Source organism: Tenrec ecaudatus, chromosome 3 (genome assembly GCF_050624435.1).
Source record: "Tenrec ecaudatus isolate mTenEca1 chromosome 3, mTenEca1.hap1, whole genome shotgun sequence".
Taxonomy (NCBI): domain Eukaryota; kingdom Metazoa; phylum Chordata; class Mammalia; order Afrosoricida; family Tenrecidae; genus Tenrec; species Tenrec ecaudatus.
The window spans coordinates 133,747,150-133,768,860 of NC_134532.1; the positions used below are offsets into that span (position 1 = coordinate 133,747,150).

Here is a 21,711-nt window from a genome sequence, read left to right on the forward strand (position 1 = left end):
AAAAATACAGAGTTCAAAGCCATTTGCTTAGGGTTATATAAGACTCAATAGAATTGATATATAGTAGACTCTCAATGCATATCTTTCATCGTTTTAATTTTATTTAACTAGTGTTGTTGAAAACATTTGAATATCGACTATTTGTAGTTTTCTATTATTTTAAAATTTATATTCTTATCAGTTGTATAAAAGCCAAACTCACTGTCATTAATTCCAGCTCACAGGGACCCTACACTATAGCGCAGGGTAGACTGTGACCTTTTATGGGAACAGAAAGCCTCATCTTTATCCTGGGAGCTGCTAGTCGTTTCAAACAGCTGACTTTGTGGTTAGCAGCCTGACACATAATCCACAATGGCACCCGGGCTCCTCATTCTTTGTGCACATCGTAATATGTATGAATATTTTTCTAGTCTTATTTTTGCACTGTATAATTTTCACATGCAATGGAAGCAAATGAAAACACCCTGGCTTAGGCCAGGTGAAACTTAGATATCAGAACAAGACCTTCACTCTTGGTACTTCAGCTGCGCTGTTTGCCATAAATTTTCCCAGTGAGCATTGTTTGATTGTTTTTTGGTTGCGAATTCCATGAACATTGATTGTGCATTTAAACAAAATGAAATCCCTAGCAACTTCGGTGTTTTCTCCATTTATCATGATGTTGTCTATTGGTACAGTTGTGTCAATTTTGGCTGGTGTTATTGTAGTTGTACTAGTGATGTTGAATATTTTAAATATTAACCATTTGTAGTTTTCTGCCATACATTTTTTCCCTCTATCTTCTTACCTATCATACCAAAATCAAACTCACTGCCCTTGAGTCAATTCCAAGCCCTAGCAATGCTATAGGACAGGGGGGAACGGTGTGTTTCCAAGGCTACCGCTCTGTACAGGAGAAGGACGCACCAGCTTTCTCCAGCAGGGTGGCCTGTGGTTTCAAACTGCAGACCTTGCAATCAGCAGCCCGCAGCGTGTAACCCACAATGCACAGGAGGCTCCTCTGTCTGTCATCTCTGATGTAAATATGATTTCTTTATTTCCTACTTGATTTCATTTTTAACTTGTGCGGGATTTCTTATCTAGAGAAGGATTTACTTTTATTGAGATGCAGTTATATAATAAAAGTTCACATAACACTAAATTTACGGAAGTGTGCAACGTGTTGGTGTTTGGTATAACACCAAGGCGATGTTTTTCATCGCTGTAGCTCGCTCCCTCTCTGTAAAAGGCACTGTGTTCCTCAGGGCTGGCGAGTCATGCACCATTAATTGCTATAGTCAGTGCAAGGTCTAAAACACCCTTGGCATTGGCTGCTCAATTGTAAAAGGAAATAAGATGTGTGGGAGGGAGATTTGGGAAGGAAGGAAGAAAGGGAGGGAGGGGAAGGGAAGGGAAAGTGGATAGATAGATTTTGTTTCTAATCATCTAGAAAAAAAAGCCCATTAAGGTCAAATGGCTAATTAGCCAGAGAAGAGCACTAACACAGAATTAGTCTAAGTGTATAATTTATATATATATAAATATAAATTAAAAGATCCTTTTATTGGGGGCTCTTACAGCTCTTAGAACAATTTGAATATCAATTATATCAAGCATATTTGTACATATGTTGCCATCATTATTTTCTAAACATTTACTTTCTGTTGAGCCCTTGGCATCAGTTCCTCTTTTTGCCCCTCCCTCCCCCATCCCCACCCTCGTAACCCCTTAATAAATTATTATTATTTTCATATTCTAGACCTACCACTGTCTTACTTTCTCCACGGTTTCTGTTGTTTGTCCCCCTGGCAGGGGCAAGGGGTTATGTGTCGATCATTGCGATCGGTTCCCCCTTCCTCCCCTCTTCTTCCCATCTTACCCCTACTCTCCTGGCATCGCTACTCCCATTCCTGTTCCTGGAATCCATGTGTCGTGAGCTCTTATCTCTTATCTGTACCTGTGCACGCTTACTTTATGCAATTAGAATTTAATAGGAGTCCAGTTTGGAGACTATGTTAGTGAGATAGTTACACCTATATTCAACTGTCTTCCCAATGTTTTAGGTAGCCCCAAGTGTGATCATTTTCCCCTCTTCGCAATGGTTCGAGTTTATTTTCGGTCACCTGTGGTGTGGCCGACGCCCCTCATCTTCACAGCCCTCTCTGTGGAAGGCGCTGTTTTTCTCGCTGCTGGTGAGCGGTCGCCTCGGCTGCAGCATTTATCCCCGCAGTCAGTGCAGGGCCGAAAACAGCCTGCCTCCGCGTGGGCCGCTCAGTTGTCACAGGAAAGAGGGTGCGCAGAGAGGCCTGTGCGGCAGGATCTCTCCCGCGTGGTAGACAGCAGCAGGAAACCATTAAAGCAAACCATTTCCACAGCAGCCCTTCCAGCGTAAGGCAGCCCGGGTTGTCCAGAGGAGGACTGCGAGCCAGGCCTTGTTAGGGCTGTGGCCTTTCCCAGGCAGCTAGCCAGGCCTTTCTTTTGAAGCACCTTTGGGTGGTTTCGAACCACTACCCTTTCTGAGGGTCGTTTAGCACTTCTGCCTTCGCGCCACCCAGGAAAGTGGACACTGGCTTGCAATGGCGTCTTGGTGGGCTTTGTGCTATCTAGTTGGAGGTTCGCTTGGCCTGCTGGCGCAGGAGAATGCAGCGCTGCTAACAGTGTGGCCTGGCTTAAGTACCACCCCGCGCCTTGGGGATTTGCCTAGTACTTATTCCATCCCAGAGCAAACCCCCACAAAAGTGCGTGTGCTTTTAAACTTGTGTGGCCTACTTTGTGCCCTCTGTGCCTTTCCTATGGACAATAAAAAAATAAAATACAATTCATCGCCGTCTAGTCAATGCCGATTCATCGGGACTCTGTAGAACAGGGTAGAAGGGCCACGTCGAGTTTCTGAGACTGTAAGGTTTACGGGAGTAGAAAGCACTATCCTTCTCTCGCTCATATAGACATATATGAATCTATACTCGTATAGACTTAATTTACCATTAATTATACTTCTATAATTTTCCTATCTAGAAAAGCAAGCCCACTGATACTGTATATGTGATAAACAGAAGTAGATTTACATCAAGAGATGGCTTGCACTGTTATAGGAATAGGTTAAGTCCAGGTTGCTCCAAATCAGGCTTCTCCTGACTCACTGATGAAAGGAAGCAGAGGCCTCAGGGCCACAGGCTGGTAGAGCCAAGAGGTCCAACGTTGGCCGAATAACTACACCGTCTGCCAGTAACCAGCTGATGGCTCCCGGGACCAGCTGGCGATGCCCCAGGAGACCAGGGCCTCAGACACGAGTTTCAGCTCCGGCAAAAGGTGAAGGGCCCAGGAAAACGTTACTCTGCTCGGTCTCTCTGGCTTATGCAAAAAAGACGTATGACACCACGGAGGTGTCATTAGGCTGTGACTCAATTGGTAGGTTGAGCTCCCCCCCCCCCCCCGCCCTTCCCCGGGAAGGTCTAGTTAACATTCTCTCTATCCCTCACCCTGCCCTTGCACAGTATAAGCTCCTTTAGAGGAAGGAGGTGCTAATGAAGGACGCTTACCTGGCTTAAGGTGAGCAAAGAGGGTGCTGGCAGCCCTTACTCTTTGTATTTTCTGAAGCCCTTGGCACCAGCAAATAAAGCAATCATTGCTCACTAAATACCTATTGGAGCCCTGGTGGCATAGTTGACTAGGTACTGAACTGCAGATCACAAAATGCGTGGTTTGAACCCACCAGCTACTCCGGGGGAGGAAAATTAGGCTTTCTACTCCCATGAGGATTTACAGTCTCAGAAACCCACAGGGGCAGTTCTACTCTGCCCTACGAGGGCCAGAACCAACTGGTGGTGCTGCATGTTTTAATTAAGTATTTGTTGGACGGCATTGAGGCAACTGTTCAGTAGAAATGACATGAACGGCGATCATTATTCTCGGTAGGCACGCTGGAAATAGCTCTGGGCTAGGCATTAGGCTGCCAACTGCAAGGTTGGACATGCAAACCCATCAGCCCCTCTGTGGGTGAAAGAGGATGCTGTCTGTCCCCATCTGAGTTTACAATTGCCGAAGCCCCGTGTAGGGTTTCTGTGAGTCAGCATCAACTTGATCGCAATGTGTTTGGTTGGGTTTCAGTGTAGTTCTTCTCCGCAGTATAAAAGGTATGTGCATCATATCATTGTGCACAGGTGCCTTACCCCGCTAGATTGTAGATTGTAGCTCCTTTGATTTCTTGTTTACAGTTATGGCAAGTTTGTGTTTATGTTAAATGGCAGTCAAATCTGTGGATCTCTCTGGCACGTGGAATGTTGTTTCCAGCTTTGGTGTTATTGGTTATTAGGACTGCCCTGAGGAGGGTACTGTACACCACTCAGTTTTACACTGATACTCTCGTCAGTAACACACCCATCACATAACTCATTCACCGCGGGGTGTCTTCCTTTTAAGTAAATGTTGATATCTGCAAGATTGAAACAGTTCTCAAGTAGAAATGGTGTTTTTCAAATGATATTGGATGGTGTCATATTATAAACATAATTAATAGGCTACTTAATACCTCATTATGCAGCAAGGAGCTTTGCGATACAGTTATAGTTGACTTAATTTTGTTCTTTCTTTCTCCCCTGCTTTTAAAATGACCTTTTGGCTTTTTTTCATGCATGATTTAAGGTTATCTCACAATCTGTCTGGCCTTTGGTCATTAGCGTTTTTTATGTCAAATCTATTCTTGAGATGTTCTCTAAATTTAGGTGGGATATACTCAAGGTTGTACTTTGGTTCTCATGGATATGATTTAATGTTTTTTCACCTTCAACTTGAACTTGCTTATAAGTGGTTGTCTTTTCTTCAGTAGGACCCAGGCCTTGTTCTGACTGATGAGACTGAGTTTCTCCATCATCTGTTTCCACGGGTAGAGGCATTTGATTCCGGTAGATTTAATTCGGTGAGATTTACATGTATGATCAGCATGTATGTTAGATAAATGGTATGTCTTGCAAAATTCTGTCATGCCATCACCAGTGTTGTCTCTATCACCAAGGTCATATTTTCAAAGCAGTGATCCTTCTTTGTATCCAATTCTTGCATTCCAGTCACCAGTAACTATGAATGCATCTTGATTGCATGTTTGATAAATTTCAGACAGAAGAAGTTGGTAGAATTCTTTAATTTCATCATCATTGGCTGTAGCGGTTGGTGCATAAATATGATACTGGTCATGTAAACTGGGCTTCTCTGTAGGTGTGTGCCTCTTATCCTAGCACTGAAAGCATTGTACTTTAGGGGTACCCATGAAATATTCTTTTTTTGATGGTGAATGTAAGACCATCTTTCTTCAATTTGACACACCTGGAATGATAGATTAAAAATGGCCAATATCCATTCATTTCAGCTCATTAATACCAGCATAGTCTAGCTATTAGGATGGGTGCACTGCTTTTATGCACGCGATTGAACTCTTGAAGTGTATCTGTGAGTTGCATGTCGGGGAAGCTGTCTAAAATAAACAAACAACTTTTAAAAAGAAAAAGATTGCTGTCTTGGAAATCCTACGGGGTGGTGTTCTGCCCTTCGCGGTTGCTCTGAGTCAAACGGTACTGAAGACAATGTGTTTGGTTTGGGTTTGTGTGACGCAAAACATCAGAGCTGGGTGACGAGCTATCAGGTTGGTGGTCGGACACACCCAGGGGAGCCTGGGCAAGAAAGGCTCACTCATGAGCGCTGCTTCTGAAAGGCCCCTTCTATCGCTATGCACACAGGATCACATGAATGGAATCAGTTGGATGGACTTTGGGTTTTTTTGGTTTGACTTATTTTACTAATGAAATTGTGTTGCCAGAGGTAACATTTACGGTGAAATAATTACCTCATCCGTTTGGAAACAACTTCAAATGAAACTGTTGAAGAGGCTTAGTAAGCTCTCCCTGGGTGGCCAAGCTGTTGTAGCCCTAGCAGGGAACATCTTATTAAAACGCGCTTGTTTAGTCTGGGTGAGGTAATGATACTGCTATCAGATGGGTATTCTTCACAGAAGCATATACTCCGTCCATAATGCTTTCCTTTTTGAAAACAGTCTCATTCATTTCGTAAAAATACTGTTTGTACCTAGGATCTAGCAAGAAAACAAAAACAAAACACTGTCAGTGAATCATTGCTAATAACTTTTTTGAAGTCATAATTTTACAAATCTCTATGCAGAAATATAAATACATTTTACCTAAAAGAAATACTCGTATTGGCTGTTTTCTTACTAGCTTTATCATTAAATAAAATGTCATGAAAATTTATTTGCATCAACAAACATTGGTTTGTTCACCCTGTTGTAGTGGTTTTTATAGTATTCCTTTATTAATTAAATCATTCTTGAACATTTAAATTATTTTTAATATTTGATTATTCTACCATGACTTTTCAGTGACCAAGAGGTTGAAAAGACTCAGGGGAGAAATTGAAATAACTTCCACTTTGAAAGGGTAATAGACAAAGTTTCCCTGTATCGACACTTTTATGAGAGTTATTCAAGGTGTCTACCTACGTGCAGAAGAAACAAAAATAGCCTTTTTTGAAGATGACATAATCCTCTATGTAGAAAACCCCAAGGCCTTAATATTTTTAATTGCTCAAAATAATTGAAAAAATTGGCAGAGTAGCAGTTTATAAGATCAATATACAGAAATCAGTTGGATTCTTGTATATTATGGATGATGATACTGAAAAGATATCAAAAACAATACTATTTACAATAACTACAGAAAGGATGACATTTAGGAATAAATCTTATAAGAGAAACAAAATAGTTATACAAGGAAACTACAAAGCACTTCTTCAAGAAACGGGGGGAAATTTGCATAAATTGAATAAATTACCATAATCCTGCATAGGCAGAATAAACATTGTGAAAATGGCAATATTACCAAAAATACTTTATATATTCAATGCAATTCTGATCCATATCCCATCACAATACTTCAAAGAAATGGTACAACTAATGACCAACTTTATATGGAAAGAACAGAAACCTAGAATAAATAAAAGACTATTAAAAAAATAAAAACACAGTAGGAGGCCTTTCACTTCCAAACCTTAAACCCTACTATATAGAGATGGTAATCAAAACAGCCTGGTACTGCTACATTGATAGATATGAAATCCAATGGATTAGAACTGAGAACCCAGGAATACAGCCAAGTGCCTATAGACACATAATTCTTAATAAAGAATGGGCAAGAGATTGCCTTTCAACAATTAGTGTTGGAAAAACTGTAAAAGAATTAAACAGGACCCATACCTCATAATCATGCTCAAAAACTCAAGATGGATCAAAGACCTAAATACAAATCACACAATAATAAAGACCATCAAGGAAAAAATAGGGACAGACTTAGGACCCTACTGCAAGGCATAGACACACTACCGAACACAATGAAAAATGTCCACACTACACAAGACAAAATAAAGAACTGGGAACTACTGAAAATATGACATTTATATGCATCAAAAAACTTCATCAAAAGTGCTAGCAGGGAACTGACAGATTGGAAAAACATACTAAGTAATAATATACCAGATAAAGAGCTAACCTCCAAAACTTACAGAAAACTACATCTTAACACAAAAACAACAACAAAAATGACCCTATCAAGCCATGAGCACAATACATGAATAGACAGTTTACCAAAGATGACAGCCACATGGTCAACAATCATATGAAGAAATGTTTAAAATCATTAGCAGCACAAGAAATACAAATTAAACAATAATAGGATATCATTTTATACAGACACTTTCTAACAAAATTCAACAAAACAACAGCATAAATGCTGGGGAGGACATGGAGAGATAGAGATACTTTATGTTGCTGTTAGAACTGTAGAATTGTACCAACCACTATGGAAAGCAGTATTGCACTTCCTGAAACAAATGCAAATAGACATCCAACACAAGCAAACATATAGGCCCCTGTTTTTATTGCAGCAAATTTCATAAATTTGCAGCAATTTTTATATTGTGGAATTTTAATAATAGCAAAAACATAGAAACAACCAAAACTATATATAGTGGAATTATATGTAGTGGAATGAATTTATAGCTCTGATTCATTCATAGTATTAAATATTATACATCAATAAAAACAAAGACAACCCTCTAGAACACTGCAAGCCATGCACAAAACTAGAGAACATTATGCTTAGCAAAACTTACTCTTACAAAGATAAATATTGAGTAGCACCATCATTAAAAGGAAAAATTAAGAAGAAATGTAGTGTCTACATGAATCAACAAGACTTTGATAACCAAAAGGAAGCCGGGGGAGGGGTAGAAAGAGAGAAAGGGGAAGGAGAGCGGATCGGTTATGTACAGTTAGGGGAGGGAGGGGGCTGGGCGCAGAGAAAGACCGCCTGTAGGGAGGGTTTCACTGACATTGGGAATGATCTGGTTTCTTGAGATGGGGTGTGAAATGATACATAATGGGTTTCTTGAAAAACCATTTAAAAAATTCCTCCATATCCCTCAGACTTAAACAGTGACCTGAGTGGATGAAGATGGAAGGGCAGGGGGAGGAGAAGTAAAATTGAAAAGGACTTGGAATTCTTTTTTTTTTAAATCATTTTATTGGGGGCTCCTACAACTCTTATCACAATCCATACATACATCCATTGTGTCAAGCGCATTCCTTGCCCTCATCATTGCTGAAATATTTGCTCTCCACTTAAGCCCTTGGTATCAGCTCCTCATTTTCCCCCTCCCTCCCAGCCCCCCTCTGTCATGAACCCTTGATAATTTATAAATTTTTATTTTGTCATGTCTTACACTGCCTGATGTCTCCCTTCACCCACTTTTTTGTTGTTTGTCCCCCAGGGAAGAGGTTCTATTCAGATACCCTTGCCCCTCTCTACCCTACCCTCCCTCAACCCTCCTGGTATCACTACTCTCACCACTGGTCCTGAAGGGATCATCCACCCTGGATTCCCTGTGTTTCCAGTTCCTAACTTTACCGGTGTACATGCTCTGATCTAGCCAGATTTGTAAAGTAGAATTGGGATCATGATAGTGGGGGAGAGGAAGCATTTAAGAACTAGAAGAAATTTGTATGTTTCATCATTGCTACACTGCACCCTGACAGGTGCATCTCCTCCCTGGGACCCTTCTGTAAGGGGATGTTCAGTTGCCCACAGATGGGTCTTGGGTCCCCAATCTGCACTCCTTCTCATTCACAGTGATATGATTTTTTGTTCTTTGATGCCTGATACCTCATCCCTTCGATACCTCATGATCACAAAGGTTGGTGTGCTTCTTCCATGTGGGCTTTGTTGCTTCTGAGCTAGACAGCTGCTTGTTTACCTTCAAGCCTTTAAGACCCTAGATGCTATATCTTTTGATAGATGGGAAGGAATTGGAATTCTTGAGTGACAAACATGTTTGTCTCAAACAAATAATAAATAAAAGGTCGAAGGGTACTCTGAGCGAATGGTGCATATCCTATCAATATTTCACCAACTGCTAGTTCTGTTGTAAGATAAACATTTATAGGTTGATTATTTCATTAAGGAGCTCTGCTGGAGCAGCCATAGGGCACTGTGTCACTCTCTCCCAAGGGGTTGCTATGAGTTGAGAACTCACTGCAGGCACTTAGCATTAACCACAGGATATACAATTTATTAGATAGTTATTTCATAATAGGCACAGCTCATACTCACTGCCATGGGTTCATTCTGAATCTCTGGGACCCCACACTTCACCCACTACACCCCCATGGCCCACAATTGACAAATATACATTCTTAAAGAGCAGCAACTCTTGTGACAAACTCAGTAACTGTCCTCCAACCACTGTGGAATCTGCTCCCCCCAGTCCTGGGGGTCAATCCTTTTACAGATTGCAGCCAAACTCCCTGCTGTGAATTCCCTGATCTCCAGGGTTACCCCACCTCCTCTCCCTCCCTCTGGAGAAGTTGGAAAACTCTGGGTCCTCCTCTTATCCTTTGGCTTTCACAGGCCAGACATTGCCTTCTTCTCCTTTAGAAACCAGGTAGTTTACTAATACTTGTTCTTAATCCATTTCAATCTCTTTCATCCGTTCCTTCTTTCTTCCCACTTTCATCCACTTATCCCCTTTCCCTCATGCAGGTTTCTCTCTCTCTCTCTCTCTCTCTCTCTCTCTCCTCACCCCCTCTATACCCAGCTCTTCTTTCTCTATTTTCCAGGGTGTGAGGAAACACCTACTGTGGAGAAGAGAAAAAGTTCCCATAAATTCTGAACAGAAACTAAACCACATTGGATTAGAATGTGATCTTTGAAAGTGATGGATTCAAGTAGTTTGCATAGATTTCAACCTTCACCAGCATGTATCTGGGCGATATTCTACATTTGCTGTTAGCATAGAAGCAGGTCTTCAATCAGAAAGTCCATTCTCTTTTCATTTTTCCAGTAACTTTAAAAAGCCCCTTCCTATTTATTGATTCCCATGTTCCTCATTGCCTCATCCCCACACAGCTGAAAGCCAAATCCCCCAACTACAGGGATTTGTTTTGATGGGAGTCCTGTTCCCTGCATTGTGAATACTATGTATCAAGTGACTGAGTGGATTTAAAGTAAAATATAACAGATTATTGTTAGTAGATATTTCCCTTTAAAACTTTCATTCTAATTTATATTGTTTTCTACTTTTTTTTCCTTAATAGTGCACGGTATTTCAAAACTTTTCAGCTTTTTTTTTTTTTTTTGGTTGGTCTGGGCTAACCTTGGATGTTCCCCTCCCTGTTTTATGAGAAAGAGCACTCTGAGTTCTAACTGATGGAAAAGTGCACAAGGTAGAACCTCTGGAGCAGTTCTCTAATCTGCGCATTTGGGATAAAAGATCCACAACCACACAGTCACTGAGTCGTTACTGACTCACAGCAACTCGAGGGGACAGGGTAGAACTGCCCCTGTGAGTTTCCGAGACGGTAACTCTCTCTCTTTTTTTTAAACCATTTTATGGGGGGCTCATACCACTCTTATCACAATCCATACATGCATCCACTGTGTCTAGAACATGTGTACATTTGTTGCCATCATCATTCTCAAAACATTTGCCTTCTGCTTGAGCCCTTAATATCGGCTGCTCATTTTGACTGTAACTCTTACAGGAGTAAAAAGCCCCGTCTTTCTCCCTCTGAACGACTGGTTTCATATGGCTGAATTTTCGGAGTTCAGCACATCATATAATCACTATACCCCAGACAATGCTGAGTTGAAATTAAATCAATGGCAACTAATGGTAACAACAAAACATATTGTCCAGCAGATAGTAAGTTTTCAGAAAATGATCTTTTTCTATGTTTTCTACCCACTATTGGTGTTATCACTTTTCTTTAAGTTCCTGGACAAATTTATGAAAATATCAATACCATTCACTGTAAAACTCTGCTGCTGCAGCACCCCTCCTATTTACTTTAGAGCAGAAATCTACAGACTTATGTAAAGAACTCTAGTGACACCGCGAGAGAAGCACTGGACCGCCAACCACAAAGTAGGCGCCTGAAAACCCATCAGCCGCTCAGTGGGAGAACGTAGGGATTTGTGGCCTCAGAAGCCAATACAAAGAATCTCTGCGTCAGAATCAACTCAGTAGGGGGGTGGAGATAAATATATCTGTTCAATAAATTTGTTTAGGTGCCTTAAGTAGCTAAATACCATGCCAGGCTTTTCCCTCATGAGGAAATATCTTCTATGGTCTAGATTAAATGATGAACTTGCAGGATGAGGTTTTGGAGCACAGTTTGTTTACCATCTGGGACCCCCTGTATTCAGTTAGGTTGTATTAATGTTCAGAAATTCCTGGGAAGATAAGAGCTCTTCCCCGACTGCTGCTAAAGCCGAAGGGGGAATACCAGTGGTCTCCGATCTGAAGAAACTCTGGGAGGCACAAGGCTCTGTGGAGCATCTTTAGTTTGCCTGGCAGACTGATATCCTAAGAAACTGAGCCCAAAGAATGGAGAGAAAAATACCGTCACGAGGGACGATAACAGGTGATGACTCTTCTTGGGGTTGTAGGTGCATTTTGAGCGAGCATGCGTCTATTCGTATCACTCTCATTGTCTGTTGGTAGACTTGTTTAAGCCTCTTCACATTCATCCTCTTCCCCACTCCCCCAGGCCAACTCCAGTTGTCTTCTTGTTGGGGTAAGAATATTAATTTTTCTATCTTAGAGATGTCATGGACTTTTCTAATTTCTGTCACTTTGGTTGTCTGCTGGGTGGCTGAGTAGATGGTGTTATGGGTGTCTGTTTAGTACTTGAAAGTGTATTTTGATTCTTCTTAGAAAATAGCATCCTATTATACATCTCTTTGCTACTTTTAGAAAAGCAGATTAGGGGAAACTTTCATACCCATAAATCCATTTTCATTTGTGCTTTGGAAAAGGAGGTAGCTTTTCTATAAAGTGACAACATACACTGGTTGAAGAAAACAGAACTTCACATGATATAATGAGCAAGCCAAATTCCATTGACATTGTGAATGGTCACAAAACCCGTCTGCCTTAGCTGCAGGCAGAACAACTGAGCTAAAGAAGCTTGGGGTTTTATTATTTGATCACCAAATATGCCATTTCCAAGTGTTATGTGGCATTCTGGTTGGGGACCAACTGGCTTCCAAATTTGTGCATTACACAACCCAACCAAGTAAAAAATATTTTTCTTGATGCCTTAATTTTTAGACCTGTTCTTGGGGTTATTTGGGATGCTGATTCAGAAATTGCATGGAATAGACCACATCAGGTCTATTTTCTTAGATATGGTGTTTCACTATATTTTCAGCTATGAAGTTACACTAATTTAATAACTTATCATCTTAGTTTTAAATATGAGAACTCAGACCCCGAAATCACAGGATAAGACAAAAACGTAAATATTTTGAAAAAGAATTTGGTATTTAGGGACTGCCAAGGAAGTTTTATGCAGCCACATTGTGGCTACTTGGGGTTACACATTGAGTTGCCAATCATAAGGCTAGTGGTTCGAACCCATCAATCACTCCACAACCTTTCAAATATTTAAAGGTTTAGAGCCACAAAGGGGTGGGGCTTCTGTGCCCTATAGAATCACTATGAGTTAGAATAATAGGTGGTGGCGAGCTTTTGGGGTTTTGTTTTGTTTTGTTTTGTTTTTGAGAGTACAACTTGGATTCTGCAAAGCCAGAACACAGCTTAAGAAGACTAGAAAAGAATATTGAAAAGACATATATATGGTGTGAGGTCAATTTATAGTGTCAAAAGTGTAAGACTTCCTAACGATTTTCAAAAATATTTTGAAGATCTAAATTTTCCTTCTTCAAACAATGCAGTAAACATTTCCAAACACATTTTAATATGTAGAAGTCAATGGATAATTCATGTTCACTGTTACAGCGGTGAGCTTGACTCCATACTTTTTTAAAAGAAAAATTCTTTCTGTGCCCAGTTGGAGAAGTTGTGCCATCTTACAAAAAAACTGGAACATTTAAATTTTAATAAAGGAATTTGAATTCTCACAGAACCATTTGGATGTTAGAAAATTTTAATCTGTATTTCTTATACCACCCTCACCACCAATCACACAATTATGACTCATAACAGCCCTCTAGGATAGAGTGACACTTGTCCTGCGGGTTTCTGAGGCTATCGGTCTTCATGGGAGCAGCAAGTCTCATGTCTCATTTGCAGGGAGGCTGGTAGACTTGAATAGCTGACCTTGTCAGCAGTCACACACAGAACCCACTGCACCAGCAGTGGGTTAATTGTACTCTAACTCTTGTTTCTGGCCCCTTTTAAAGATAAAAAATTGGAACTGCTTACTATTCAGTTACTGAAAAGGCAAAATGATGCTTGAGGGGAAATTCCACATTCATGTAATTTAAACTGTTTGAATATATATTTAGTTCAAAGGACACCATGTGAAGTATAACTTGACCTAAATATTTAGTATAACACCAACACTTTCAATAAAGCCAGCACGCACTTCCTCTAGCTCAGACTAGCTAACATTACATTAAAATAACCTGAATTTTTTATAGGCATTCAGTGAAGAGTGAGATATGGCATATGTTCTATATCTCAAAAACTCTAAGTCAATAGGGTAAAGGTGATATTTTTTTTACCTCAGCAGGTCAAATATACCCAGAAAGAAGCCTGACATGTGGGGCACCAAAATGTGTATTGGCCAGTGATTCTTATCTCATTCTTTCTTATCCTGGGATTTCAATTTTTCTTTCTTTCTTTAAACTATTTCACATTTTCCAATGAGGCAAGAAGCTGAAATTCAAGTTAATGACGTTTCTTCCATGAAGAAGCCTTTCTATGCAGCCAGTTTATCGAGCTTATAATAAAAGTGCACAGAATTCAGAACTAATTATAGTTCAGGTAGTCATCTTTTCCTTTATGTTTGCATCATTGTCTGAAGAAGATGCAGGAGGCTCTTGCTAATGTATACCTAGAATACCCCCAGGTACCAAGGAGCTGGCTCAGGGCATAAAAAGAGTCTTCCACGTGGCTATAAAGATGAGTTAAAACTCTGGACTTTATCACGGTCCTGACAGTCACCAGTTTGCATCCCCGTGAGCGCAGGTAAATGGTTTGACACTAGAGCACTGATGGATCTAAGTATTCCTTTATCTTCAGTACTGTCACAGACTGGATTTTTGTTTTTCAAACCATGTATTTCTTGTCTCAAAGCAGAGAATGCCAGAAAGATGTTTAATTGTGTTTCATGGACTGTGCAAAAGCATGTGACCGTGTGGGCCATAATAAACTACTAATAACTCTGAGAAGAATGGGAATTCCGGAACACTCCATTCAAAATGTGTACCTGGACCAAAAGGGAAGACTGCATGGTTTACAATCAGGAAAGGTGTGCTTCGGGGTTGTATCCTCTCACCATACTTGTTCAGTCTCTATGCTGAGCAAATCATCAGAGAAGCTGAAGTATATGAAGAAGAGTGCAGCATGGTGATTTGAAGAAAGCTTAATAAAAACCTGTGGTATGCAGATGACACATCTTGCTTGCTGATAATGAGAAGGACTTGAAGGACTTGCTGGTGAAGATCAAGGATTATCGCCTTCAGTATGGATTACAACTCAATGTGAGGAAGACCAAAATCCTCACACTAGACCAATAAGTAACATCATAAAAAAAAGGAGAAAAATTTGAAGTTGTCAAGGATTTTGTCTTATTTGGATCCACACCCAATGCTCATGGGAGCTGCAATTAAGAGATCGAGATATGTATTGCATTAGGTAAATCCACTGCACGAGACCTCTTTAGAGTATTGAAGAGCAAAGATGTTAATTCAAGAGCTAACGTGTGCCTGACCCAAGCCATGGTATTCTCCATTGCCTAATATGCATGTGAAAGTTGAACACCGAGGAAGCCAAAGAAGAATGAATGCATTTGAATTATGGTCCTGGAGAAGAATATTGAAAGTGCCATGGACTGCTCAACGGACACGTTGATCTGTACTGGAAAGAAGTAAAGTCAGGGTGCTTCTTAGAGGCAAGGATGGCAAGACTCTGTCTTATATACTTTGAAAATGTTGTCAGGAGAGACTAGTACCTGGAGAAGGATATCATGTTTGGTAAAGCGGAGGCTCAGTGAAAATGAGGAAGGCCATTGTGTTTGACTGGGTTGAGTAGAGAATCAAATTCATTGACACTCATAAGTGTAAGAGAGAACTTTATATCAAAGAGCAATGGTATATTAAGAAAACATTCCGGTCCAGTCCAATAAGTCCAATACTAGTACATAGATCCCTCTTCAGACTCACACAGGCACATGCAATGATGCAAAATGCAGGAAGATCACAGGCCGGTGGGTGCAAAGTCTTGTGGATGCAATGGTGGCAGAGCAGCTCAGCACTGGTGGGAGGCTCCATTTGCCTCCCATGTCTCTCAGACTGTGCCTCTTCAACAGGAAAGGGAAACAGAGAGAGAGAGAGGGTGGCCTGTCTCCAGGGGAAAAGATTCGAAGTTCCCAGAATCCTCATGAGAAGGCCACACCCACAAGGAAGCATCATCAGGTTATGACCTGATTGACAGACTCCACCTCTGCACTCATGTATCAAGTAGACATGAAATTATGTACCTAGCACAGGCTTGAAATTATGTAGGTAGCACAGGTCTCAGCAGGCCTTGACATCCATGGGTTCAGGCATAGGAACCATTGCAATGGTGGTGTAGAACCATGCAGTTTTTGTTCAGTTGTGCATAAGCTCACTATGGGTTGGAGCAGACGCTATGACACCTAAAAACAGCAACATATTTCAGCTGATCTGCCTAGTGCAGGTTACCGAAACCCCTTAGATGCCATGGTGGTTTCCAGGTCTCACGATTTAAGGATAACTGGAGACTGTGACAGACCCGCTGACTGCTTCTTCTAGAAGCTACGCTATAGAGTTACTGACCTGAGGCTTTTCACTTATGGCTTTTCATCAGCCTGGGTCTTGTATAAAGGTGGAACCAGGGAAGATTTCTCTTGCATTTTAAAGTAGGAAATTCTCCTTTAAAAATAATTTGTTCAATTATTTCTAATTGTGACCTCTTTCAAATAAACATTATGTATCTTTTTTTAAAATCTTTTTATTGGGGCTCATAAGGCTCTTATCACAGTCCGTACATACATCAATTGAGCAAAGCACCCTTATACATTCGTTGCACTCGTCATTCTCATGATTCACCTTCTGCTTGGGTTCCTGGAATCAGCTCGGTTTCCCTTTTTCCCCCCCCCCATCCCCCTCCCTCCCCGATCCCACCCCTGGTCCCTTGATAATTTATAAATAATTATTATATCTTATCTTACACTCCCCGGCGTCTCCCCTCACCCGCCTCCCCATTGCCCAATGAAATAAGATACCACAGTGTGGCTTTTTTTTTTTGGTTGCCTTTTCTATAAGACCCTTGAAAGAGATGATTTTTTGCTCTGCAGCAAGGCACATTCAGCATGTTTGAAAATGACAGTAGCCATACCACTATTTATGCATACTTAAGTGCCTCTGCTACATTCTGATTTTAATAATTTCAGATTTTAATAATAACTATGTTAATAGCAAAGGAGGCATGGTGTCACTGTGGGATAAGCATCCAGCTGCTGACTACGCATTAGCGGTTCAAGCCCACCACCTGCTCTGAGAAGGAAAGCTGAATCTGTCTATTCTTCTAAATATTAGCCATTTTGGAAAACCTATACAGCGTCACTTTGAGTTGGAATTGGCTCAGAAGCATTGAATTTTATTTGTTATGTTTAGGAATATTGATCAGTTAATTCTTCACTCTTTTGGTTGAAATCATGTGTCTAAATAGATTGGAGCATATCTACTTATTTAATATGAAATTAAAAATATTGTTTAGTAGCTCAGAAACAACAAAGCCCACATGGAAGAACCCACCAGCCTATGTGATCACGTGGCTCTGAAGGGATCAGTTATCAGGCATCAAAGAACAAAAATCATATCATTGGGTGCACACCTCCATGATACGATCACTGAGGACAAACAGGTGCATAAGCAAATGTGGCGAAGAAAGCTGATGGTGCCCGGCTATCAAAAGAGCTAGTGTCTGGGGTCTTAAAGGCTTGAAGGTGAACAAGCGGCCATCTAGCTCAGAAGCAACAAAGTCCACATGGAAGAAGCACACCAGCCTGTGCGATCATGAGGTGTCGAAGGGAGCAGGTATAAGGCATCATCAAAAAAAAAATCTTACCATAGTGAATGAAGGGGGAAGTGCAGAGTGGAGATCCAAAGCCCATTTGTCGGCCAATGGAGATACCTTCCCAGAGGGGTCTAGAGGAGGAGATGAGTCAGTCAGGGTGTGATGTAGCACCAATGAAGAATAGAGCTTTCCTCCAGTTCCTAAATGCTTCTCCTCCCTCCCCCCACTACCATGATCTGAATTCTGCCTTGCAAGTCTGGATAGAGCAGAGGTTGTACATGGGTACAAATAGGAGCTGGAGGCACAGGGAATTCAGGGTGGATGATACCTTCAGGATCAGGGGTGTGAGGGGTGATACTGGGAGTGTAGAGGGTGAGTGGTTTGGAAAGGGGGAACCGATTACAAGGATCTACATGTGACCTCCTCCCTGGGGGACGAACAACAGAAAAGCGGGTGAAGGGAGATGCCAGACAGTGCAAGATATGACAAAATAATAATTTATAAATTATCCAGGGCTCATAAGGGAGGGGGGAGTGGGGAGGGAGGGGGAAAAAAAGAGGACTTAATGCAAAGGGCTTAAGTGGAGAGCAAATGCTTTGAAAATGATTAGGGCAAAGAATGTACAGATGTGCTTTATACAATTGATGTAAGTATATGTATGGATTGTGATAAGAGTTGTATGAGTCCCTAATAAAATGTTTAAAAATATATCTGTAAGAGCTCCTAATAAGAAAAAAAAATTTTAATAAAATATTGTTTAGTCATCCAAATGTTTAGCCCTATGTTAGGCTGTTTTGACTAGATAAACAAATCTAGAGACATCCATATGTTTGTGAGAGAACTTTATATCAAAGAGCAATTGTATATTGAGAAAACATCCCACCCCAGTCCAGATCAAGTCCATAAGTCCCATATTAGCCCATATGTCCAATACTAGTCCATAAATTCCTCTTTAGATTCACACAGCACATGCAACAATGCCAAATGCAGGAAGATCACAGGACGGTGCATGGGAAATCTTGTGAATCCAATGGCAGTGGACGCATCTCCAGGGCTCTGGCTGCCATCAATGTGGCTCCATGTGGTTTGTCAACAGGAAGGTGTAACACTGAGAGAGGGCGGAATCTGCCTCCAGGGAGAAAGAGAGGACGTTCCCAGAATCCTCATGAGAAGGTCTCAGCTGCCAGAAGGCATCATCAGCCTGTGACTGATTGACAAGCTTAAATCATCAAGTTGACATGGAACTATGTAACTACCACAGTCCTCAAATGTCAAACAGCTGGATATTTGAAAACATCTGATGAGTATAAATTTTCTAATTTACTAAATATTGTTATAGTCGTGGTATCTTGAATTGGAATGTAGCAGTCCAGAGTTCTTTTTGGTGAAGTTTGAGCTTCTGTCACTGCATTTGAAAAGCAATCACAGATGAACTCCTCAGTTCAGTAGTGCTGTTTGTAAAATCTGCAATGTGAAGAGAAAACAACGAGAGCGGACGTACATCGTCTAAGCTGAATACTTGGAGAGCCCAATGGCAGCAGTTCTAAGAAGAGACTCTTCGCCAGGGGCGGAGCCATGTACAGAAATAATTCTGAAAAGTCTGCTTTCTACTGCCGCCACAATTCTAAGAAACATTAGTAACTTTGTGATGGAATGTTATCAGTTTAAAAATCTTCCAGCTCTTATTAATTTCAATTACATTTTCATTCATAACCTAGATGAATATAGGTCAATCACAATAGATTCACTGTCAGTACAGTCTACACTAAGAAGCTTTTATATCTCTGAGAAGCTTATTAAACTTACCCTACAGGGATTGCTTACCATATTAGAATTTGGCAAGGGTTGGGGGACACAGGGAGGAGAAACTACATAATGGAGGAATGGCTCAGCATGCCAGGGTTTTTCAGTTGCAAAATAATAAGTAGATATGATTTCCATGGAATTTTTGTGGACAAGACTAGGGGATGAGAACAAGGGGTGATTGATATGTTTAGAGACATTCAAGCCTGCTTGAACAATCCTATTTGAAGGGTGTAACTAAATCAAATGATGGGAAGTTTATTTATTTGAGTTGAAGTCTTTTTAGCTTATTCATTAAAACATATTAAAACGTAGAAGACTGCATATGCATACAAACGTCAGTGAAACAAAGCTGAGAGGAAGCGGTCATCGGTTGAGTGACTATAGTGGAAATGGAAAACTGGGGAAGCCAACACAAACATTGTTGTTAGATACCATCTCGTCGGTCCTGACTCACAGTGAGCCTCTGTGCAACAGAAACACTGCCTGCTCCTGCGCCGTCTTCACAATGGGTCTTATGCTGGAGCCTTTCTTTGCAGCCAATCCATCCTGTCAAAGGTCTTCCTCCCTTTTCACTGCCCCTCTTACCACTTTGCTCAATGGACAACAAACCTGTCTTGGGAGAAGTACAGCCAGAGTGCTCCTTAGGCTTAGAGGCAAGTGTAGCAAGACTTCATCTTACTTTAACCATGTTGTCAGGAGAGACCAGTCCCTAGAGAAGGACATCACGCTTGACAAAATGGAAGGGCAGTGAGAGAGAGGAGGACCGTCAATAGGATGGAGTGGCACAGCGGCTGAAACCATGGGCTCAGGCACAGGAACTATGGTGGGGATGGAGCAGGACTGGGCAGGGTTTCCGTCTCTTGTGGGTTGGAACTGACTCAATGGCACCTAACAACAACAACAAGTACTACTAGTTTACTAAGCATGATGTTCTTTTAAGGGACTGGTCTCTCCTGATAACTCATGCAAAGTACATAAGATGCAGTCTCTCCATCCTGCTTCTAAGGAGCGTTCTGGCTGTACTTCTTTCAAGACAGATGTGATTGTTCTTTTGGCAGTTCATGTTGTTGTTGTTGCTAGGGCCTATTGAGTTGGTTCTAACTTTTAGTGACCCTGTGCACCACAAAATGAAACAATGCCCAGTCCTGTTCCATCTGCATTATCATCCCTATCCTGAGGCCATTGTTGGAGCCATGGTGTCAATCCATCTCCTTGGATGTCTTCCTCTCTTATGATGCCCCTCCACTATACCGATCATGACGCTTTACTACAGGAAATGGTCTCTCTGACATGTCCAGAGTACATGAGATGAGTCTTGCTATTCTTGCCTCTAAGGAGCACTCTGGTCATAACCTTCTTCCAAGACAGATCAGTTTGTCCTTTTGATAGTCCATGATATTTTCAGTTTTCTTTGCCAGAACCACATTTTAAATGTAATAGTTTTTTTTTCAGTCTTCCTTACTCAATGTCCGACTTTCACAAATATTTGAGGCAATAGAAAATGCCACGGCTCTGCAGGCACACCTTAGTTCTCAAAGTAACATCCTTGCTTTTCAGTACTCTAAAGAGGTCTTGTGCAGAACATGTACCCAATGCAATCCATGATATTTTCCATAGTTCAAATGCATCAGTTCTTCTTTGGTGTTCTTTATTCAACATCCAACTTTCACATGCATGTGAGATGATTTAAAATACCTGGGGCTTGGATCAGAGCACCTTAGTCCTCAAAGTAACATCCTTGCCTTTCAGCACTGGAAAGAAGTCTTATGCAGCAATTTACTAAATACAGTGTCTCCTTTGATCTCTTGTCTGCTGCTGCCTTTGATGGTGGATTCAAGCAAGACAAAATCCATGACAATTTCGAACTTTTCTCCATTTGTCATAATGTTACCTATTAGTCCCGCTGTGATGCAAGCAAGATGGTGAGACTTTGTCTCATGTACTTTAGATGTTATTAGAAGAGACCGGCCCCTGGAAAGGGTCTTCATGCTGGTAAAGTCGAAGTGCAGTGTGAAAGAAGAAGACCCTGGACGAGATGGATTGACATGGTAGCTGCAATAATGAGCTCAAGCATAAAAGCAATTCCGAGGACGCCGCGGGACCGTGCGTCGTCTCATTGTGTTGTACATAGCGTCGCTATGCCTTGGAACAGACTCGACAGACTCTAACAACAACAACTACTACTGCTACATGGTCATCTGTATTTCCTTTCTGCACGGCCTGTACAGTTCTTTTGTCGTATGTGATACAGATTCGGCTCTTAGCAGAGCATCATTGTCCTAGCGATGTCATGCA

The 21,711-nt window shown here is 41.1% G+C and overlaps 1 protein-coding gene across 3 annotated transcripts in view; it reads left to right on the top strand.

The window, feature by feature from the left end:
- FAM13A (family with sequence similarity 13 member A) overlaps window positions 1–21,711 on the top strand; it is a 313,755-nt gene that overhangs the window by 102,847 nt on the left and 189,197 nt on the right. The gene's annotated exons all lie outside the window — the stretch shown is intronic.